The sequence below is a fragment of the Pseudorca crassidens genome, chromosome 19 (assembly GCF_039906515.1).
Source record: "Pseudorca crassidens isolate mPseCra1 chromosome 19, mPseCra1.hap1, whole genome shotgun sequence".
NCBI classification, from domain to species: domain Eukaryota; kingdom Metazoa; phylum Chordata; class Mammalia; order Artiodactyla; family Delphinidae; genus Pseudorca; species Pseudorca crassidens.
Genome location: NC_090314.1, coordinates 10,407,606 through 10,429,383, shown reverse-complemented (window position 1 = coordinate 10,429,383; position 21,778 = coordinate 10,407,606). Strand labels below are relative to the sequence as shown.

General features: G+C 53.6%; 1 protein-coding gene across 1 annotated transcript in view; it reads left to right on the top strand.

Annotated features, from left to right (window-relative positions):
- NTN1 (netrin 1) overlaps positions 1–21,778 on the top strand; it is a 188,004-nt gene that overhangs the window by 80,750 nt on the left and 85,476 nt on the right. The gene's annotated exons all lie outside the window — the stretch shown is intronic.

The following is a 21,778-nucleotide window of genomic DNA, read 5'->3' as shown; positions in this document are numbered from 1 at the left end:
TAACCCATCTCTCCGACTTTCCCCTGTTTTATTTCCGAAGCTGAAATCCCAGGCTGTTCTGTGGAGGCGAGGAAGACGGTGCCTCTGCCTCAGCTTGAAAACCGGGGCCAGGAAACACTCCCCATCCATCACATTCCCGTTGTCACGTTAGAAAGTCCCAGAAGGTCAGCTTCCAATCGCCCCTCAGTACAGAGTCTTATTTGTATTGCCTGGGGGACTGCCTTTCACAGGGCTGGTGGAAAAATACCCCTTGTCTTCCCCAGAAAAGGTGTTAGAAATGTATTATTTTGAAGCTAGACAAGAAGTAGAAGCGGAGAGAACATTCCAATATATTAAAATACAAGGATGGGATATAAATATTTTTAAGTGTTGAGTGCATCCTATTTATTTATTGTTGATGGAGGATATCTTGTCTGCTTTCGGGAAGGATTTGTGGCCGAGGTGCAAGGCGTGGCTTCTGATATGAGAATGTGTTTTGTGACTCCCCGAGTGGGGTGTGGGAGAGAGGCTAGGGCGGCCCCCTCGCTTGACAGAGGAGGGGCCTCGGTCCAGCCCAGCCAGGAGCCACACTGGGGAAGCTGCAAGGCCTGAAAGGGTGCTTTTCGGAAAGTCTGGATCAGACATGATGTTATAGGAAAAAATGCAGCGTCTAAGGAAACAGCGCGTGAATAGAGAGAAAGCCGGGGGACAGGGCAGGGAGGCGGAGAGGACATAAAGCAGATTGTCATCAGGGAGCTGAGGAAGGGCGCTGCCTGGAAGCAGGGGCCGGGCTGCTGCCTGGAGGGGAAGTGGTAAAGGGCACTCTGCTCCCCGAGGGAAGGCCGGACATCGGGGTAGAGCGGTTGCAGAATAGCCGGTGATGCCAGGAGTCAGGCTCTGCATTTCTGAAGCATGAGGACTGGCAGACAGAGCCACTGGCCTTTGGTCTGTGCCCAGAGGAGTGACTGTGGCCTTGGCCAACCTCCCTGTGCAGGGCTCGTTGTGCCCCTCGACCCCCAAACCTTTGGGGTGGGGAACAGGGTCCACAGAAGGGAGCCATCTTGCCCAAGACCCCCTTTGGAAGGGACTGAGAAGGCTGGGCTCTGCCCCCCTTTGTCCCCTCCATGTTGCAGCTGAAGAGGGGTAGGTGTCACATCTCAGGCTGCAGGCAGATTCCAGCAGGAGGATCATGGGTCATACCCCCGGCTCCAAATCCTGCTGCCACTTGCCAAGTGACCAGGGTGGGTGGGCAGGTTAAGCTTTATGCCTCAGTTTCCTCACCTGTACAGGGGGGTTAATAATAATGCCTCCTTCAAAAGGATGTGAGGATTAAGTGAATTCTTTTTAAAAACAGCTTTGCTGAGGCATAATTCACATACCGTAGAATGAGCCCATTTGAAGTCCATAGTTCAATGGCTTCTAGTATACTCAGAGTTGTGCAACCACTCCGGTCAACTTGCGTCACCCCAGAAAGAAATACTGTGCTCACCAGCTGTCACTCCTCTTTTCCTCCCATCCATCAACCCCCTTTCCCAGCCCTAGGCAACCACTAATCTACTTTCTGTCTATAGGTTTGCCTATTCTGGACAAATTGCATATGAATGGAATTATATAGTATGTGGTCCTCTGTGACTGGCCTCTTTCATTTCCCATCCTGATTTCCAGGTTCATCCGTATAGTAGCATGTATTAGAACTTCATTCCTTCCTATGGCCAAGTGATATTCCATTGTACGGACATGCCATATTTTATTTATCTGTTTATCAGTTGATGGATATTTGGGTTGTGTCCACTTTTTTTTTTTTGAGGTATGCGGGCCTCTCACTGTTGTGGCCTCTCCCGTTGCGGAGCACAGGCTCTGGACGTGCAGGGTCAGCGGCCATGGCTCACGGGCCCAGCCGCTCCGCGGCATGCGGGATCTTCCCGGACCGGGGCACGAACCCGTGTCCCCTGCATCGGCAGGCGGACTCTCAACCACTGCGCCACCAGGGGAGCCCTGTTTCCACTTTTTTGGCTACTTATGAACATTTGCGAATAGATTTTTGTGCGGACATGTGTTTTCATTTCTCTGGGGTATATACCCAGGAGTGGAATTGCTGGGTCACATGATAACTCTATGTTTAACTTTTGAAGGAACTGCCAGACTGTTTTCCACAGTGGCTGCACCATTTTACATGCCCACAAGGAGGAATGCAGGAGGCTTCCACTTTCTCCTTATCCTTGCCAGTACTTGTTAATATTTGCCTCATCCGGGTGGCTATGCAGTGGTATCTCATTGTGGTTTGGGTTTGCATTTCCCTAATGGCCGGCGATGTTAAGCCTCTTTTCATGGGCTTATTGGTCATTTGTACATTTTCTTTGGAGAAGTGTCTGTTCAGATCCTTTGCCCATTTTTAATTGGTAAGTTAGCTCTTAGACGTGCTTGGAGGAAGCTCACGGAAGTTATCGTTAGGGAGAGTCCCCGGGGCTTGGCATGCCAGACTCCTCCCCTACCTGTGAGCAGGATTTGGGGACGGAAGGTGGGTGGTGACGCTGCATAAGTGGCCGGGTGTGCAGTAGTGGGTGGCTTTCTGTTTCCTTCAAATATTCCCCCACTTGGGGAGAGGCTGGAACATTTGCAACTCGCCACGGGCCCAATACCCACCTGCCCCTTTCTGACTTGGTTTTCCCACAACCCTCTGGCAGGGCACCTGGCTGCCCACACTTGCTGCCTTCGGCAGTGACTTCCTTGCTGCTCTGGTTTTGGATTCTGTTCATCCTCAAGCCCCCAGGAGGCTGCTGGTAGGGGTGTTGGCAGTGATGGGCGCCCCATCAAGATGCCCCGTCCCCCTCCATCACATCACGTTATCCCCGTGCTGTTGTGTACCAGCTGCTGGCTGCTCAGGTGGCCGCTGGGCTCTGTGTAAGCCTTCCTTTTCCTTTTCTTCTTGCTTAAAAATACTCAGGTTTTTCCGAGAGTTGATCCATCCTTGGTGATGATGGAACTCAGGTTTGGTTTGACCTCAGCACTTCAAGTACATCCTCTGTGCCTCCCTGGAGACCTTTGTGAACCTCAAGGGAGGAGCCCATCGGGGACCTTGAGGATTAAGCCCCCAGGCTATACGTCATCCCAGGTGGTGGGACCAGGAAGGAGGTCGGTCCTGTTTCAGTACAGGGCCACGTGGGGCTAGGGGAAATTAGGACACCAATGGTCCAGATGGACACATCGGGCGGAGAGCTGGATGTCGTAATTAAAATTCCCATGAGTGAACCAGGTCCCCACAGCCAGCTTGTTAATGACCCCACTGGTGATAAAACTCCTGTCTGCTCCAAAGGATGGTTTTCTCCTTCTTTTCCTAGAGGCCATGTATATTTAGATTCTAGTTCCCCGTGGCTTTCACTCCTTTTCCCTTTGAACTAGCACCTCCGCAGCAGCCGCTCCCTTCCTGCGCCGCCGTGCTGGGGAGAGTTAATTTTTCATTCCACAGTATAATATCTGACAGTTGTGTCTCATCCTATTTTTGGTTTCCTCCCCCATCTTCTCTGTTCATCCGTGCCTATTCCAAGCGTGCTTCCTCTGTGATTTCCCCCCGCTCCGTTCAGGCCCTCATTTTCTCTCTGGGACCTCTCGGCATTTTCATGATCATGATGATTCTGGCACCGGGATAATCTGTGCTCGCTCACGTGCGCTCTGCAGAGGCTCTGCTGCCTCCCCCCCTCCTTCTTGTGCCCTTGAGTCATTCAGCCAGCACCACCCCCCATCCCTTTATAGGAATGCGGTCTACAGCGTCCCACCCCTCTGGTCCGCCACACCAGGACCCAGCCCAGGATTGGCAGTTCTGGTCAGGAACCGTCTTTCCCTGGACACTTCGGAACAGCTGCTTCTGCTTTCACAAGACATCCTCCCCTCCACCGCCCCAGGCTTTTCTGCTTCCCCACCCTCCGTGATCACACCTACTTCCTCAAACCAACCCTCCTGTGTGTGACCATTTCCAGACCTTTCGTGGTCTCAGTCACCTCCTCTGACACCTCCTAACGTGTCGGTGCCTCTCTTGATACGGCAGAGCTGGAATACGACCGACCCCGTCAGGGTCAAGGGCGTGTTGTCTTTCTTGTTCTGTATGCATTTGGGTTCCTCAGGAGTTTCAGAATTACATCCTTTCAGCAGCAACACTCACTCTCCCCACACCCCGAAATCCTCTCAAGTTTGGTTCATAACTAGCAAATGGTGACTTCGACGGGACAGTGGCTTTTATCTCCCAGTGGGCCTCCTGATCAGACTATGAGGATGCTGTGACCTTTGACGGAGAGCAGGCGAGAGGGTCCAGGGGAGCCTTACACACCGAGCAGTGGTCGGGTTGTCAGGGCATAACCCCAGCCTCCCAATCTTGTGCTGTTGTTTCTGATTAAACTATTTGTTTTACTTATTCATGTTACAAAGGCAGTGCCTCTTCATGGTAGAAAACTTGGAAGACAGAGACTAGGAAAAGAAGAAGGACATGCAAGGGACAGTTAATCCCACCAGCCCGAGTGACTTAACATCCCAGAGCGTCTGTCACCTTGTAGACCTTTATCTGCGCATGTGTGTTTCTGTAATACGCAGTCATACTGCTTTTTAGTTCATATGTTGTTGCTGTCTTTCTATGCTGTTGAATAGTCCTATACTCTGTAGTTCTGTGTGGCTGCATAGTGTTGGTATCTGTGGATGTACCACGACTTAATCAGGCATTAAAGTTGGACTTTGGGGCTGTTTTCAGATTTTTTGCACTCTAAGCTTTACTGCGTTGAGTATCCTTCTAAGTGGATCTCTGTGTCACTCTCAGTGTTCCCTTAGGAGAAATTCCCGGATGGGCCACAGTAAGTACATGTTGTAGCACATGTTGTTTTAATACGTGCTGTGTCATAGATGTCCCCCAAATCATCCCAGTTTACAGCGTGTGGAGTGCTCGTCCTTATTTCCTCGTATGTATTGGGCACCAATTACTCTAAAATATATTGGCCAACCTGGAAGACGAAAAGTGGTATTTGATTGTTTTAATTTGTATGTCTTCAAAAACTTACAAGAAAGGTTGAACATTTTCCCTAAGTTTATACTTTGTAGATTACCTATTGGGGCATTCATACATTTTTCAGTAAGAGTTCATCTTTTTCCTTAATGTACTCTTTATATGCGAAAGATTGTAACGTTTAGTCCATCTTTTGTCTTATAGATATTCCTCTCAGGTTGTTATTGATTTTATTGTTATTGAAATTTTAAAATTTGTGGTGCCTTTTGACATCGCGTTTAAAATTGTCACATAGTCAGATACATGTTTTGCAGTGTTTGCTTTTCGTGTCATCCTGTAGAAAAGTGATCTTGACCCCAAGAGTATATAACTACTTACTTTTTCTTCCAGTAATTTTTGCAGCCTCATTTCTTACATGTAACCTTAATCTGTCTGAGATACCTTGGTAGAAGGAAAGGGAGTAGAGTGTAGCCATTATACTTCCTGGATGGTCAACCAGTTGCCTCAACACCACTCACTCCCTAATCTGTCTTTTTTGCCTCGACTTTCTCCCCGTTTTTTGGATATAAACAGATCTTATTTTAGACTTTCTATTTGATTAGTTTTTCTTCTCTATTCTTATGCCAGTTCATTACCATTTTGACTCTCGGGGCTCACAATACACTTTAGGACTTCGGGAGGCGTGGTGACCTGTGCACCAGCACCAGGAAGCAAAGGATTATTCACGTTGTTGTACCAAGTTTTTGAATATACTTACAATCGCCAACCTTGCTGGTGAGAGTAAACATCTGTAGTTTTTGAAAGCTAGTCTCCAGGGATCCTGAGTAGCGACTTTGTCTTTTGAGCAGCGAGGGCTCGAATGTGTTGGCAGCGCGCGGTCCCCTGCCCCTCAGCCTCGCCCAGCGCCTGATGCCCAGGAAAGGCGGGTCTGCATCACCCCAGGTCCCTCAGTTCCCACATCTCATAATCACATCCGTTTTTCTTAAAAATCAGCAGTCCCACTCTGCTGACTCATGTTCTCTGACTCTTAGATGCTTTTCTTCCATAATTGGGTGTGCCGGGCACCATCCTTGCTTTTTCCTTCCCGAGGTGGGGAATCCAGGGTGGAGATGTGGTGGAGGACACGGAGGTCCAGTAAGTGAAGGATGCCCCTTCCCCGCTCCCCTCTCTGGGCCGTTGCCCTGACAGTCGGCAGGACAGACCGTCCCCTGGTGCCCTCCTCCCCAGGAGCCTCCCTCCGGATTCCACTTCCTGAGCTGCAGGGAGCTTGTGGGTGGAAGCCTGCTGGGTGGTTTGCCCAGACTCCCAAGAGCTCCGTGGCCACACCTTGGGCAGGGCCAAATGTGGGCCTGGGTCATACTCAGACTACGCTCAGCCCAGCTTTCTTTTCCGACAATGATGCTGACGATGACAGTGACCTCAGTGACGACGGGGCAGTAGCCGGATGATGAAGAGGAAATCCTGCGGAGGCCTCCTGTTCACAGATCATAGTTTAATGACTGAGCACCACCCTGTGCCCTTAACAGTGAGAGACGTGGTGGGTAGTTAAAGAAACCTGCTTGTACAGTGCCTGGTCCTGCTAGCTACAGCCAGACCCTGGGGCCTGGCTGCTGCGGCGTGAACCCTGACTCTGCCTCTACTGTGATACTCAGACGAATGACTTCACTTTTCTGTGCCTCAGTTTCTTCATCGGTAAAACAGGGGTGATGTGAGGATTAAATGAGTTGGTCTCTGTGGACGTTTTCCGGCGCCTGGCACATGCTTCGTGTCTACAGTTAGTATTATTGTGGTCGTTGTGTATATGCCTGTCTTTCCTACACTTCTAGCTACTGCAGGCTCTGTGAGAGCCTTTGTCCTTTATTTTTTTGTATTTTAAAAACTTTATTGAAGTAGAGTTGATTTATAATGTGTTAATTTCTGCTCTACAGCAAGGTGATTCATATATATATATATATATATACACACACACACACACACACACACACACACACACGCACACACTTTTTCATATTCTTTTCCATTATGGTTTATCACAGAATACTGAGTATAGTTCCCTGTGCTACACAGTAGGACCTTGTTGTTTATGCATTTTATATATACTAGTTTGCATCTGCTAATCCCACACTCCCAATCCATCTCTCCCCCACCCACCCCTCCCCCTTGGCAGCCACAAATCTGTTCTCTCTGTCTGTGAGTCTGTTTGTTTCGTAGATAAGTTCATTTGTGTCATATTTTAGATTCCACATATAAGTGATATCATATGGTATTTGTCTTTCTCTTTCTGACTCACTTTGCTTAATTGGATAATCCCTAGGTCCATCCATGTTGCTGCAAATGGCATTATTTCACTCTTTTTTATGGCTGAGTAGTATTCCATTGTATATATGCACCACATCTTCTTTATCCATTCATCTGTCGATGGGCATTTAGGTCGATTCCACGTCTTGGCTATTGTGAATAGTGCTGCTGTGCACATAGCGGGGGCATGTATCTTTTCAAATGAGAGTTTTGCCTGGGTGTATGCCCAGGAGTGGGATTGCTGGATCATATCCTCTGTTGTGTCTTGTATTCGCCATCACACAGCCTGCCGCAGGGTAGCTGCTCAGCAAGTATCTATGAATGATGACACTAATGCCAGTTATTGGCATCCCTTAGTGTGCTGGGCTCATCACATTATCTGATCCAGTCTTCACAAAGTGTTTAAATTAAGTTTGCATCTGTTCTACAGATGAGAAGCCTGAAGCTCAGGAGAGTCTTAAGTCACTGGCCAGAGGTTGTCCAGCTGACAAGTGGCAGGGCCAGGAGTCGTCTGTGGTCAGCCTGGTTCCAGAGCAGAGTCAGGGTGAAAGGATGGGTGATGAATGGCACAGGGGCGGGGTGGGCGGGGGAGGAGCAAGGGAGACACGTTTGAAAGAGGTAGAGAATGATGTTCATTGAAGGAATTTTATAGGATCTAGTGAAGTGGGTGTCACAGGGGTGAAGGGCTAGTGGGCAGTCAGGAGGGGAGGTGTGTGGACCTCACGTCGTTTGGTTTGCTTGGGAAGTGAACAGCGAGGGGTGTGCAAAGAGCTTGGCATGACAAGGGGCTTGGACGGTGACTTTGGCCCCCACTTGGGCTTGTCTGGCTTGGGAATGGGGGCTGTAGCGGGGTGAGAGGTTGGAGGACAGCTCGGAGTTGGGCTCAGATGACTGACAGGAGATCTGGGGTCAGACGGGAAGGCGGGAGCCACAGGAGGCAAGCTCACACGGGGGGAAGGAGGGGACATCAGGGTGTCGCAGCCCCGAGAGCTTCCCGCTGCAGAGGCCACAGATCTCAGCTAGATGAGGAAGCTTGTGCTTAGGCAGTGCGAAGCCAGGGTGGGTGTTTGGGTGAGGTTCGGAGGGGCTCCTTTTCCCCCGGGGGGATGGGGCCGTGTAGCAGGCTGCGTGCATCCCACGTACACCCTGGAGGAGCTGGACACGACAGCCACGGGTGCAGCAGGTAGAAGGAGGGCAGGCAGGGGGACAGGGTCAGAGTGGTGGGCAGGGGCTGGGTGATGGGAGGCCAGAGAAGGCGTTTGGGTTTCATTCCAAGTGTGGAGGGAAGCTCAGGGTGTGTGTGGAGCTGAGAGGTGATCAGATCCTGTTTGCATTTTCGTAAGATCACCTAGCTGCTTTGGAGGAATCAGGGGAGAGGCCTTGGGGGTTTCCAGGTGAGAGATGATGGAGGCTAGGGGTGTAGAAAGGATGATAGGGAGAAGTGGATACATTTGGGACCCGTGTCCATTTGGCGGTCATGCCACCAGGACTTGGCGGGTTGCTTGTGGGAGCAAAAGGAAAGAGAAGGACCCGTGCGTGAGTCCTTCTCAAGCGTTTGTGTGACTCCGGAGCTTGTGACTCCGGTGCCACTTGTCAGAGGATGTGGGTCCCATGCAGAAGGGCAAGAGTATTGGTGTCTTTGTCCCCATTTTGTGGCCCTGGGAACATCGTGCAGGCTGGGGAGCAGGATGTTAGAGGGGGCAGCAGATGCAGAGAAGGAAGACCAGACCTTGTCACCCAGTTTCTCTGGCTGTGCTCAGCCTCCACTGGGCACACTTGACCTTAAAAACCACTGTGGGCTCCAGGGGTGGAGAGGCAAGTCTCGGGGACCCCAGGCTTTCTGCAGCCTGGCCCTGGGGAACGGTGGAAAGTCTCTTGAGAAAATGTGCCACCTATGATTTTTTGATGAGTGAGACAAGAGTGGCTTGGGACGGAGTTAATTTTCAGAATCAGGAGGAGAAAGCCCAAGTTCATCTAAGGGTATCCCAGCCTGCCCTGGCCTCTGTGGTCCAGCAGCAGGAGCTTCTGATCCAGTCCACCCACTCCAGAACTGTTCCTGCGGTTCACCGATGAAGTGGGAGGATGTTTAAGGATGGGCCGTGAACGTGGTGCTGCTGGCCACCACCCTGGACCGAGGGAGCCAGCGGGAGGGGAGCAGAGGTGAAGGTGGCTCCCTAGCCTGGCATCTCAACTTGGCCATGAATTTTCCGCTTGTCCCCTAGTGCAAGGCAGAGGAAATACTTCTCTTCCTCTTTCACATCCCCCCACCTTAGACTCTTGCTTTGGGACTAATTTTCTCCATCTAAACCTAAGGCTGCACCTGCTTGTTTTCCTCGGATTCAAATCTTGGGAGGAGGTAGAGCCCAGGGGCCTTGGCATGCCTGGTCCCTTTGGTATACCACCAGGGAGTCCTCTTACCCATCCCACAGAGCCTCTAGAATGTTCCATTTCCACCCTCTTCCCAAGGCGGTGTGGCTGACGTTTACATCAACCGAGTGCAGAGTCGTGACCAAAATCAGAATCTTCCTGGAATGTCCAGGCACTGAAAGAAATAGAGCAAAACAACCAAAATCCCATTGGACATTTTCAGAGATGCTCTAGACCAGAAGGAAAAGAATCTAAAACGTAACCAAGGGCCTGCAGCCCCGTCTTGGATGCTGCCCTGTGAGACCCCGGCCAGGGCTTGGTTTCTTCACTTTCAAAGATCAGGGTGCTGGCTCTGTGATCCCCCAGCCCCTTCAGGCAGTAACGCTACCCGATGCCGTCCCCGCTCTCGTTACCTCGCGCCACACAAAGCGAGGGCCGAGGTGAACACCCTCAGTTACGTCTCTGCAGAACCCAGACTTGAGGAAATTGAAAAACACTCCAGCCAGCGTGGAACAGGGTTTACAGTGGGTCCACTGGAGAAACCATTCAGGGGATCATGACTTATAAGGCTCCAGAGCGGCCGGGGAGCCTGGGCCTCGTTAAAAGGCACTCTACCTGGAAGACCCCAGGAAGCCCGTCCTTGAGGAGGGAAGAGCAGAGTCAGAAATGAAGGTGGAGGGCTTCCCTGGTGGTGCGGTGGTTGAGAGTCCGCCTGCCGATGCAGGGGACACGGGTTCGTGCCCCGGTCCGGGAAGATCCCACGTGCCGCGGAGCGGCGGGGCCCGTGAGCCATGGCCGCTGAGCCTGCGCGTCCGGAGCCTGTGCTCCGCAACGGGAGAGGCCACAGCAGTGAGAGGCCCGCGTACCGCAAAAAAAAAAAAAAATGAAGGTGGAGCCGCCCGCCGCCTGTGGGCGGGCGCAGTGGAAAGAATGCCGCATTGTGGGTTTCAGGTGTGCCCCCGGGTCCCCCGCGCTGCTGCTCTCTGGTTACTTTCATTCCCCTGCCCGCTTTTCCTCTCTGGGAGGAAACGGTCCCTTCCAGCCCCAGCACGGAGTGACCTTGTGAATTTCACCACGCCTAAGGTTCTCTTGGGTCTAAGGTTTGTGCCTGAGCGATCAGGAAAATGCAAATGCAGTCGGGAACCCCCCAGACAGCGTCATGCTCAGCGTCCGTCTCCCCCAGTCTCCGGTGGCTTCAGGTCTTCGGTGCCCCATCTTCTACACCATCACCTTCCTACCGCGCGGCGTGTCTGCACGCTCGCGTGTGGCCTGTGACTGTGGAGCCGCCCCTCCCGCCTGATCGACGGTGGCTCCAAAATGCCAAAATGTAGAGCAGGGTGCGCCTCAGCTTGTCGGAAGTACAGGAAATCTCGGCCCAGCGAGAGCTGGGCGGAAGTTACGTCTTTGTGCCTGAACGCCGTCGGGGGCTGGCTCGGACACCCGCAGTGGGGGCCTGGGGACTCCTGGGTCAGGCCGGTCGATGGCTGTCTCTGCCGTTCCCTATCTTGACATGAGTCGAGCCAGCAAGTTTGGATTTCTCACCTCTGGGAGGCAGGGGCTGGGGTGGGACAGACCTGGGTTTCCTCCCCGCCCTGCCATTCCCACAGGTCAGCTCTGTGTGCTCGTCCCCTTGGCTATAGACGGAGGTTACCCTGAGGACTACGGGACATGGCAGGGAGACCCGTGCGTCGCTCACAGGTAATAGCTCACAAGGGCCGTGTGCATCCTCCCCTTACTTTCCTAGGTTCTGGGGCAGGTGGTGACAGATTGGGCAGGTGCCCGTCCTCCAGGAGTTTCTGATCCTGTTTGGAGACCTGTCTGTCCCCCAGACTCATAGCTGGGGTGGCCACCTGCCTCCTGGGCAGGCCTCCCACTGCTGCCTCCCAAACTCAGCCACTCAGGGCTGAATCTGCCTGCTGCCCCAGACCTGCCCCCACTCTGGGTTTTCCCTTGGTCCCTGAAGACCTCAGGGCGTCCCAGATCCTCCCCCTTCTTTACACGCTGACATCCAATGCCAATGCTGCTTAACCACCCCTACAGTGGCCGTCCTTCCCCATTCCCCATTGTCCCACCCTGATTCAGGCCCCCAGCCCGCACCATCCCACCCAAGTTTGCAGGGCCTTGTGGCACAGTGGTTGTACTCACCTGTCATGGGCGTGTTATCCCCATTATCTCAGTGTCTTGAATTCTTTATTTTCCCATGAATATTGAATCTAGGCTCACAACCACTGAGGAGTTTTCTCTGTTCTCCCTCTGCGTGGGGCTGGGCTGGGTACCCCTCCTCTGTCCCTGCTGGAATCCCTTGTGTGTTTTCCAATTGTGGCCTCCTTGCCGTTCCTCCAAACTGCCAGGCGCACTCCTGCCTCAGGGCCTTTGCACGGGCTGCTGCTTCTCCTGCAGTGCTCTTCCCCTGTGCAGCTACATGGCTCACGCACCAGCTGTCTTAAGGTCTCCACTCACATGTCACCTACTGGGTGAGGCCTCCACGACCGTCTCTGTGGCGCTAGCAGTGCTTCTCTCCGACACCCTGTCCTCCTTTCCTGCTTTATTTTCCTTCATAAGAGTCCCCATTTTCTCACACTCCCTGCGATCTCCCGTGTGCCTTGTGCCTTGCGTCACCTGAATCCCTGGTGGCGGGGATTTTGTGTGTTCACGGCTGACCCTGTGCCTAGCTCGTGGGCTTTCAACAGATATTTGCCGAATGAATGAATGAATGTCGTGCATTTAGCCCATGTTTAAATGGTCCATTTTGGCCTCTCTACTAGATCCTGGCCTCGTGAAGGGCAGGGCCTCGTTCTGTTCGTTGTGGCCATCGTATTTCCCTGGTGCCTTTTTGATGGATGAATGATTGTTGCAGCCTCCGTCGGAATTCTCTCTCTGAATAGAATTCTGAGCATGCCACTTCGGTCTTCGAAAGGCCTACTTTTTGGGTGGTTTCTGTATACCCGCCCAGTCCCTTGTCACCTAGCCGCGGCTGGGTACCTGCTTCCCTCACCCCCAGCACCCCACACTCACACTCGGGGCTCGTCATGCTCTCGCTCTGCCCACCGATAAAGCCGTGTGCTTTCATGGACGTGATACCTTCCCACCTCCAAGCCCTGGTTCCTGCTGTTCCATCTGCTGGGCATGCCCTTGCCCTTGGCCTCCTGGCAAACTCCTAGGCATCCCTCACTTGCTTGGCACCCTTCTTTCCGGTGCGTCCGTCCTCCCAGCAGGGACCCACTCCCTAGATCATGCCTCCCTCCTTTGCTAGAATATGAACTCTTCAAGCCAGCTACCACATCCCGTGCCCCTTCGTGCCCTTGGGCCTGGCGCAGTGTCTGGCATGAGGCTGACCTGCATGTTTAGTGAATCCGCAAAGAAATGAATGATGCGTCCACATCGATAACACAAAGCTCCATGTGACCGAGGGTCAGAATGAGTGTGGTCCCACCCGACGCCTGGAGTATTTTAATTATTATTATTTTTATTGACGTATAGTTGATTTACAGTGTTGTGTTAATTACTACTGTACAGCAGGGTGATTCAGTTATACATTCTTTTTTTAAATATTCTTTTCCATTATGGTTTATCACAGAATATTGAATATAGTTCTCTGTGCTAAACAGTAGGACCTTGTTGTTTATCCATTCTATACATAATAGTTTGCATCTGCTAATCCCAACCTCCCACTCCATCCCTCCCCAAACCCCTCCCCCTTGGCAACCACTCGTCTGTTCTCTATGTCCGTTTTTCTGTTTCTGTTTCATAGATAAGTACATTTGTGTCATATGTTAGGTTTCACGTGGAAGTGATATCATATGGTATTTGTGTTTCCCTTTCTGACTGACTTCACTTAGTATAATCTCTAGTTGCATCCATGCTGCTGCAAATGGCATTATTTTGTTCTTTTTTGTGGCTGAGTAGTATTCCATTGTATACGTGTACCGCATCTGCTTTATTCCTGGAGTATTTGAAATGCCATTGGTCAAGGCATCTGGCCGAATCCCTGCAACATTATAAATGCTCACAGCCAGAGAGGAGTTTCCCTCCTCCCATACCGCTGACTACATGCTCACCACCAAGGGGGGGCGCCAGCTTCTCCCAAGCCCTGGACAACTGTTGAGTCCCTTCCCGTCCCCCCAGGAGCCTCTGAGACCGCACCTCTCCAGTGGGGAAGTCGGAGTCCAAGGGGTACAGCGGATTGCGTCCTCTGGGGGCCTCTGCGAAGGCAGGTGCAGGCACTGAGCTGGCAGCTGTGGTGTCTTTCTGTGCCGACTCGGCCTCTGGGGAGGTGGTCTGGCTGCGGTGCTCACTCGCCGGGCCTGTTGAGTCGGGTGCCCGCCCGAGGACCTGGTGCCGAAGGCCCCGGGCAGCCCAGCAGGGGCAGGGCCGTCCCCCCTCATCCCCAGGCCTTTGGCTGTGTCTGGGCCTGGGCCTTAGGTTTATTCCACAGGTTTCCTCTGGACTCCAGGTGATTGTGGGGGCCTGTGAGCTGGGCCCTGGCTTCCTAGTGAATGTTTTAAAGCCCCACCAATCCCGGAAACAGAGATCTCCCTAAAATACGTTTACCAGGACCTCTTTGTTCCCGAAAAGAGCTTTCCTCTCTCCCTCAGATGACTGATTTCTTGCCAGCCCCTCCCTGGCGACCGATCACTGTGTGCACGCCCTGCTCCCTGGGCTCTGCACCGCTAGGGGTGGCATCCACCTCTCCCGCGGACCAACCTCTCTGGATCACATTTGAGAAACAAAGGTTGGATGATCAGGGGGTCTCACTCCCTGTATTTTAAAATTACCTGGGAGCTTTTATTATTATTATTTTTTTTCTTTTTTTTGCGGTACGTGGGCCTCTCACTGCTGTGGCCTCTCCCGTTGTGGAGCACAGGCTCTGGACGCGCAGGCTTAGCGGCCCTGGCTCACGGGCCCAGCCGCTCCGCGCATGTGGGATCTTCCTGGACCGGGGCGCGAACCCGTGTCCCCTGCATCGGCAGGCGGACGCTCAACCATTGCGCCACCAGGGTAGCCCACCTGGGAGCTTTTAAAAACTACCTACGCCGGGGCCACACTGGGACTAATTAATCAGAGTCTCGGGGGGTGGGGAAACCACACTTAAAAAACAAAGCTTCCCAGGTGATGGTAATATGCAGCAGAACTGGAGAACCATCGGAATAGATGATGGCTTTCCTCCAAAACCCAGTTATTCCTTCTGTGCAGCCCTGTGCTTTCAGGCGTCCCCGTCGGTGCACAGATGCTCGCGCCCATTGCCCTGCCTGGACTGTTCCGGGTGTGAGGGGAGCATGCACGCCAGTCCCTACGTCACAGCGCCCAGAGGTTAAGCCTGAGGCCTGGGGTCTTTCTCATGGTGTCTGCTTGCTGGCTCTTTGCAGACCTGAAATGAATCTTGCCAGGACCGTTCAGTGCTGGGTCCTGAGAGAGGTGAGAAAACTTGTTCCAGGACTTGACAGCCGAGTCTGGGGGGCTCCAGGCTCAGGGGGTGCTGTCTCCTGAATGGGCACTGCACCCACATGCTCCATTCCAACACCTCTAAGCCTCAGAGCCTCAACCAAACCCACCCAGTTTTCCACCTGGACACTGGTGACCCCATATCCACTACGGGGACCCAGGAGAGCACGATGTCCCCCACTCCTGACTCTCCCTGGTCCCTCCTCTCTCTCCGTCCCCACTCCTTGAGCTCAGGTCTTCATCATGGTTCACCTTTGCCAGGCTTTTCATCTCCACCCACATCACCCACCTGATCTGGCCTTTACTCATCACCAGAGCACCAGCTGCAGCAGAAAGTGTGTGACAGCTGCTACCACCTGGGCCTGAATGTGCCCGGGCCCCAGTACCCCTTTGCCTACCTCTGTGCCGGCCTCCAGCCGCTGCCCCCATGCAGCCTTCCTGCTGACACACAGCACGGACATCCTTCTCACGCGTGGCTGCTTTTTGCTTCTGAGCCTTTGGCGCAGTCACCCCTCGCCCCCCCCACCCCCCCGCCCGACTTCTTGGAAGACTTAGCTTGTCCCCTGCTCGCAGAAGTAGTTAGTTCCTTAGCAACTCACAGGGGTCAACTATTGATACACAGTCCTTCCCGACGACCGTCAGACTCCCTCCTGACCCCAAAGCAGAGGATTCCTTGGAGTCATTACACTTCCTTTGGGGTACAGACCCCTGGCACTGCTGGGTTAGGTGGAGTTAGTGGAGCCCATTCTGTCTGTGGAGACAAGACTGATTTGTTCTGGCACCATTGTCCCATCCACAGTTGAGGTTCTGCAGGCCCCTGGGGTACTCGCTTGGAGCCCTTGCCTGTAGATTACGCCCCTTGACAATCTATTTGGCTTCCAGAGTTTTCATGGATATGTGCATGCAACCCTTCTCTTCACTCCCTCCTGCAAGCTCTGAGCCTGTTTCTTCACATCTTCCTGCTGCTCTGACCAATGCTGCTTTCTGGAATCTCCCTAGAGCCAGATCCCCCTGAGGAGAAGCTATCGTAGACCCTGGAAGGGACAGCTTTCCCTGAAAAGAGGGGCAGGAAGTTTTCCAGCACCAGGCCACCGGCTGAGGTCAGTGGAATAATCACTCACCTCCGTGCTGCAGTCTTTACAAAACCAAACCAACCGAACCGAAATGTATTTTTTTTCCTAAATAGTTAAGAGGATAATATCACTGTTAGGAATAGAGGATGCTATGATAAATGCCTATGTGCCCACCCTCCAACTTTATCAAATTGCAACATTGTGCTTTTTTTTTTTTGCTTTATCCCTTTGTTTAAAAAAAGCATTTGGTCTTGATAAAGCCCCCACGTTCACCCCCGACTCCGGCCTTGGAAGCTGGGGGCGTGCACTGTGGGGTGAGGGGGAGGACCCAGAACCAGCGGGCAGGCGCTCCCCTCTAGTCCTGCCTTAGAGAATGCAGGGTTCTTCTGCAGTGGCGGCCCAGCTCCCTATAACCCTTCCTTCCCAGCTCATCCCTGCGCTGCTCCTCACTTGTGGGCAGAAAGTGGGCAGGGTGAGTGCAAAGGGAGACCCCATCTCTTTAGTGTGCAAAAAGGAATGTACGTGGATGGTAAGAAAAAAATACAGTGACTCCTGGCTCCATCTAATTCTCTGCTTCAGGGGTCAGGAGAGAGGCCAGTGGTCCAGACTCCCCACGTTGTTCTATATTTTTCCTGTACCATTTCCTCTGCCTGGAGAGCTTTCCTCCCCTCCCCCATAGACCCAGCTCCTATCCATTCCTTCAGACCTAGCTCGTATGACACCTCCTCCAGGAAGATTCTCAGCCGGCCCGTCGGAAATCATCTTTGCGTTTTCTAAGCCCTCTTTGCGCATAATCGGTGCCAGGAATCTGAGTTTCATCCACGCTTTGTCCCCTTCCCACCAGACTGTAGGCTTCTGGAGGCCAGTGACAGTGTCTCCTGTTCACTTTTTTTATCCGCCACCCCCCACACCACCACCAGCCCAGATCAGTTATGACGTGAAGCTGGAGCGCAGGGAATGTTTGCTGAGTGAATATTTGTTTCCTGAGGGGTCCCCAGCACCGAGAGCAGATCCTGCACCTGGTGGGCAGTGCATGAAGGTTTGTTGAGCGAGTGAATGAATGAATGAACGAACACTCAGAGTGCCCTATCCCTGGGGCGGGCTTGTCTCCACTGGCAGGATTTGGTGAGCATTTCTGGCATATTCCGAGCTGGACCTGGATCTTTCTCCGGGTCTGATTCTGGAAGGAGTCGGGCGTTGTGGGATGCCTGGGCCGGGGCCACGTCCCTGTAGTTAACTCACAGCGGTCCCCCTTGAAGTCCAGCTCCCCGTCCCCTCCCAGCCCAGCCTCCCCCACTCCCCACAGTGAGGCCAGTGGCCCCCTGAAGCCACAGGGCTTGCTGGTTTGCAGGAATGCCGGTGTGTTTTTTCCCCAGTGAGTGGGTTTAAACCATCTTTAAAATGACTGCTCCACTCGCAGACCCCTGCAGGCGCGTTTCTGAGGTGATTTGGATCCCGCTAGGCATTTCATTCCTTTCCCCGATTTGGTTGTTATTTCATTTGCATAAATTTTAGCGGTGAGATACTGCCCCAGGCCTGGGAAGCTCAAACAGACCTCGTGGTGGGGCAGCAGAGACGGGCGGCAGGGTCTCGGTCTGGCCGAGACGTGTGTCTGCCGATTTTCTCAGGCCGGGTCCTTCCAGCTCCTGCAAGAGTGGCCGAGGAAGGAGGCTCAGCCCCGCCCGTCCCTGACCTTGGCCTGTCCCGCTCTCTCTGCACACGGTCACCCAAGGCCCTGCCCGGGAGGGAGGCAGAGGCCAGATGGACCCTCACTCCCACCTGGGCCCTGGCATCCCCGCCCCATCAGTCAATCCGTCCGCACGGACTTATTGAGACTGTCATACTGACGGCCAGGCGCTGGGTACTGCCGCCGGGAGACGGCGGAACGAAAGACGCAAGGAGATAAGACCCTTGAGTGGGGGGCAGTGCGGACAGGACGAGGCAGCTGTGTTAGGTGCCAGGGCCGGGGCCGGGCTGTCGGAGCTTTGGGGGCAGTGTGGGGGGTTGGGGGGAGAGAACTCGGGACCTGGGGGGTGAATCTGGGGACTTGAAGAGGGTCTTGAAGGTTGAAGAGCCAGGAACCCTGTAGGGCTGAGTTTCCCACCAGGTGTGCCCCAGGCGGCGGGTGGCTGGGAGCCCCGGCTGGCCTCCCACGGATGGGCAGACGCGTCCGGGGCTCCAGCCCCCTCCGCCTGTCCTGTTTCTTCATGTGGCACGTGGTGGAGGAGTTTGAGCGGCTGCTCTGGGTCAAGTGTGTGGCCATCACAGAGGAGGAGGTTCAGTCAGAGGGAGGGGTCTTCAGAGGGAGTAAGTAGTGTGGGCGGCACTGGCACCCAGCTTGCGGTAGAGGGGAGTCGTGGGGTGACACCGGCGCAGGGATCGGGGAGGTGGCGAGGAGCCTCGAACGCCGCACTAAGGAGTCCAGACTTGTCCTTTAGGTTCTGTGGAACCGGGCAGGTTTCTGATCAGACAAGAGTCCTGATAAAAGAGCCACTAATAGCCCCGTCGGTCAGGCAGTGGGTCCAGGAGGAAGCGGGGCGGCAGGAGCCCAGGCCTGACGCCACGGGGGTGAGAAGTGAGCAGAATGAGGGCAGAGGGAGACCCTCCCCCCGCCATGGGCAGCCCCGACCTCTCAGATCTGCCACCTGTGCTCACATCACCCTCCCCAGGGTTCAGTTTCTACTGAACCCTGGCTTTGGGGTCAAAGGTGAAGCTGTTGCAAGGTTGGACTTGGCCTTCACCTGGCAAGGTCCAGGTGCCAGGCTTTCTGGGACCGAGCAGATTCTAGTTCCAAGAGAAAAACGGTCCATGTTACACCTCGGGGCGTCAGTTTCCCAGTGATTCCCTCGCTCTGTCCAGAGACTCACTCAATCCCATGTCTCTCTGTGTTTGCCAAGAGTCCCCAATGAACCCAGCATGCTTCTATGCCCAGCAAGAGAATAGGAAAGAAGGAAAACACGGCCCTCGTCCTCACAGACTAAGCATGACCACATTCAACGGAATTTAAATGAAACATTTTTGGACTGTGACACACGGTGAAAATACATTTACCAAATGAATCATGACCCAATACCTCTATCCATCCATCCACCCGTCCATCCAAAAGAAAACTTTAATGAACGCTGGCTATGAGCAGTCCACCCTGATATTTTCTATTCGCTTTTGTTTCTGTAACCCTGTCCCACAACCCACTAAGCCCATCTCGTGATGCGCTAACGGGTTGTAACATCAGCGTGTTAGGAGTCCAGGAGAGTGGCGCGCTTCTTAAAAGATCCGTCTGGCGGGGCGGACTGTGTGCGCTCTGGGTCACCAGGAAAGGGAAGGTCCTCGCCGGACACATGGTGGCATCCCGTCCATCAGCGTATCTGCACTGCATATGGTGGAACGGACACCCTGCCTCTGAAGGCGACGGAAACAAGTACAGGATGGAATATTTTTTAAAGGAACAAACGAGGGGCTTCCCTGGTGGCGCCGTGGTTGAGAGTCCGCCTGCCGATGCAGGGGACACGGGTTCGTGCCCCGGTCCGGGAAGATCCCACATGCCGCGGAGCGGCTGGGCCCGTGAGCCATGGCCGCTGAGCCTGCGCGTCCAGAGCCTGTGCTCCGCAACGGGAGAGGACACAACAGTGAGAGGCCCGCGTACCGCAAAAAAATAAAAAAATAAGGAATAAACGAAAACACAGACTTAAAAAAAAAATGCACCACTGAGCTGGCAAGAGGAAAAAGGCATCTGCCGAGGCCCACAGAGTGAAAGTGGAATCATGGAGGTGTCTCTGGATGGAAGGTGTAGGTCAAAACCTCGGGACCTGGAGCCTCGGCTTCGTGGGACTCGGGACCAGAGATGCCGGCAGGGAGTCTAACAGGAGATGCACGTGAAGCTCAGACCCTGTAGGGCTACACTCTCGGTGTAAAGGCCCACGAGACACAGGCCTGCTGTGCAGAGGGGAGAGCCCAGGAGACCAGACTGTTTGGACCTTTTCATTGGATGGAGGGGAAAGATGGTCCCTCCAGAGAATTCGTAACCCCACACCAGCTCCCAGGTGGGTTTAAAGCCCAAATTCATGACCCCGGGCAGGTCAAGGAGGATGGTGACTTGGACTAAGGAATGAAGCGGAGGGATCTGGGGGAGATTTGGAAATTCAAAAGTAAACAGGACTCGGTGGTGGATTAGACTGTGCGTTGAGGAAACGGGAGGTGACAAAGGTGCCTTTTGCGTGTCTTGCTTGCCTTGGTGGGTGGATGACAGCATTGTGTCTTGGAAGACAACTGGATTTGGGAGGGAATATGAAGACTTTAATCTTGGACCACGCTAAGTTTGAATTGCCTTTAAGAGGTCCAAGATGTGGGGTGTAGAGTGAGATATATACATCCGACGCTCAAAGATTTCTGGGCCAGAACTATAAATCTGGGAGCCGTCTCTCCAAGAAGATGATCATTGAGTCGGGCAAAATTATCAAGGGAGATAGAATAGTCAAGTGAGAGGAGAGAAGGCCCACTTCTCCTAGAAGAGCTCCAGCTTTGACTCAGGGCAAGCCTGGAAGGGAGACAGGTCGAGGAGGAGAAAAGCCAGGCGCGGATGCTGCCGTGAACATCCGAGAAAGAGAGGGTTGCAGGGAAGACGTGGCGAGGGCTGTCAAAACTGCTGAGAGGGCTTCCCTGGTGGCACAGTGGTTGAGAGTCCGCCTGCCAGTGCAGGGGACGTGGGTTCGTGCCCTGGTCCGGGAAGATCCCACATACCGCAGAGCGGCTGGGCCCGTGAGCCGTGGCCGCTGGGCCTGCGCGTCCGGAGCCTGTGCTTCGCGATGGGAGAGGCCACAGCAGTGAGAGGCCCGCGTGCCGCAAAAAACAAAACAAAACAAAACAAAACCAAACAAAAAACTGCTGAGAGATTGGGACTTCCCTAGTGTCCACTGCGCTTCCACTGTGGGGGGCATGGGTTCGATCCCTGGTCGGGGAACTAGGATCCCACATGCCGCGAGGTGCGGCCAAAACAGAAACAAAAACAAAAAGCAAACCAAAAAACTGCTGAGAGGTCGAATAGGAGAGATGGAAACATCGATTGCATTTGCAGTATCGCAGTTGGGGGTGGCCTTAGCATGGGTGTTCCCGTGGGACAAGGGGACAGAGAAGGCAGATGGAGAGTGAGAGGGAGGTGAAGCGCCGGCGGGCTGAGCTGCGAAGGCCAGAGGCAGAGCGGCTGCGGGGAGATGTGGGCTGGAGGGAGGGCTTTCGAGGGGGGAGGGATGTGAGCGTCATTGCCAGGAGGATGCGAGGACGGGGCGGACAGAAGGGAGAGGCTGAGTATCTGCGAGAGAAGGAACTCGTGATGGTGTGTGTTTCCTGCAGAGGCACCAAGGGTTAGGGTCCAAAACGCAGTGACTGGCTTGACACAGCGGGAGGAGGGAGGATGTCGGCCCTGATGGAGGGGTGCTTCCAGGTTGGGGGCAGTGGGTTGTGAGAGTTCTTGCTTCCATCTCCTCTGAGAAGCAGGAGGTGAGGCCACCGACTGCACGTGTGGAGGTGAGGAAGGAGATAGTGGGGGCTGGAGGTTTAAAGGCTGTGGGGAGTGTTCGGAAAAGGGAGTCATTCCAAGGGGTGGGAGAGAGGGTTGACCTATCTCTAGGGCCCATTCATT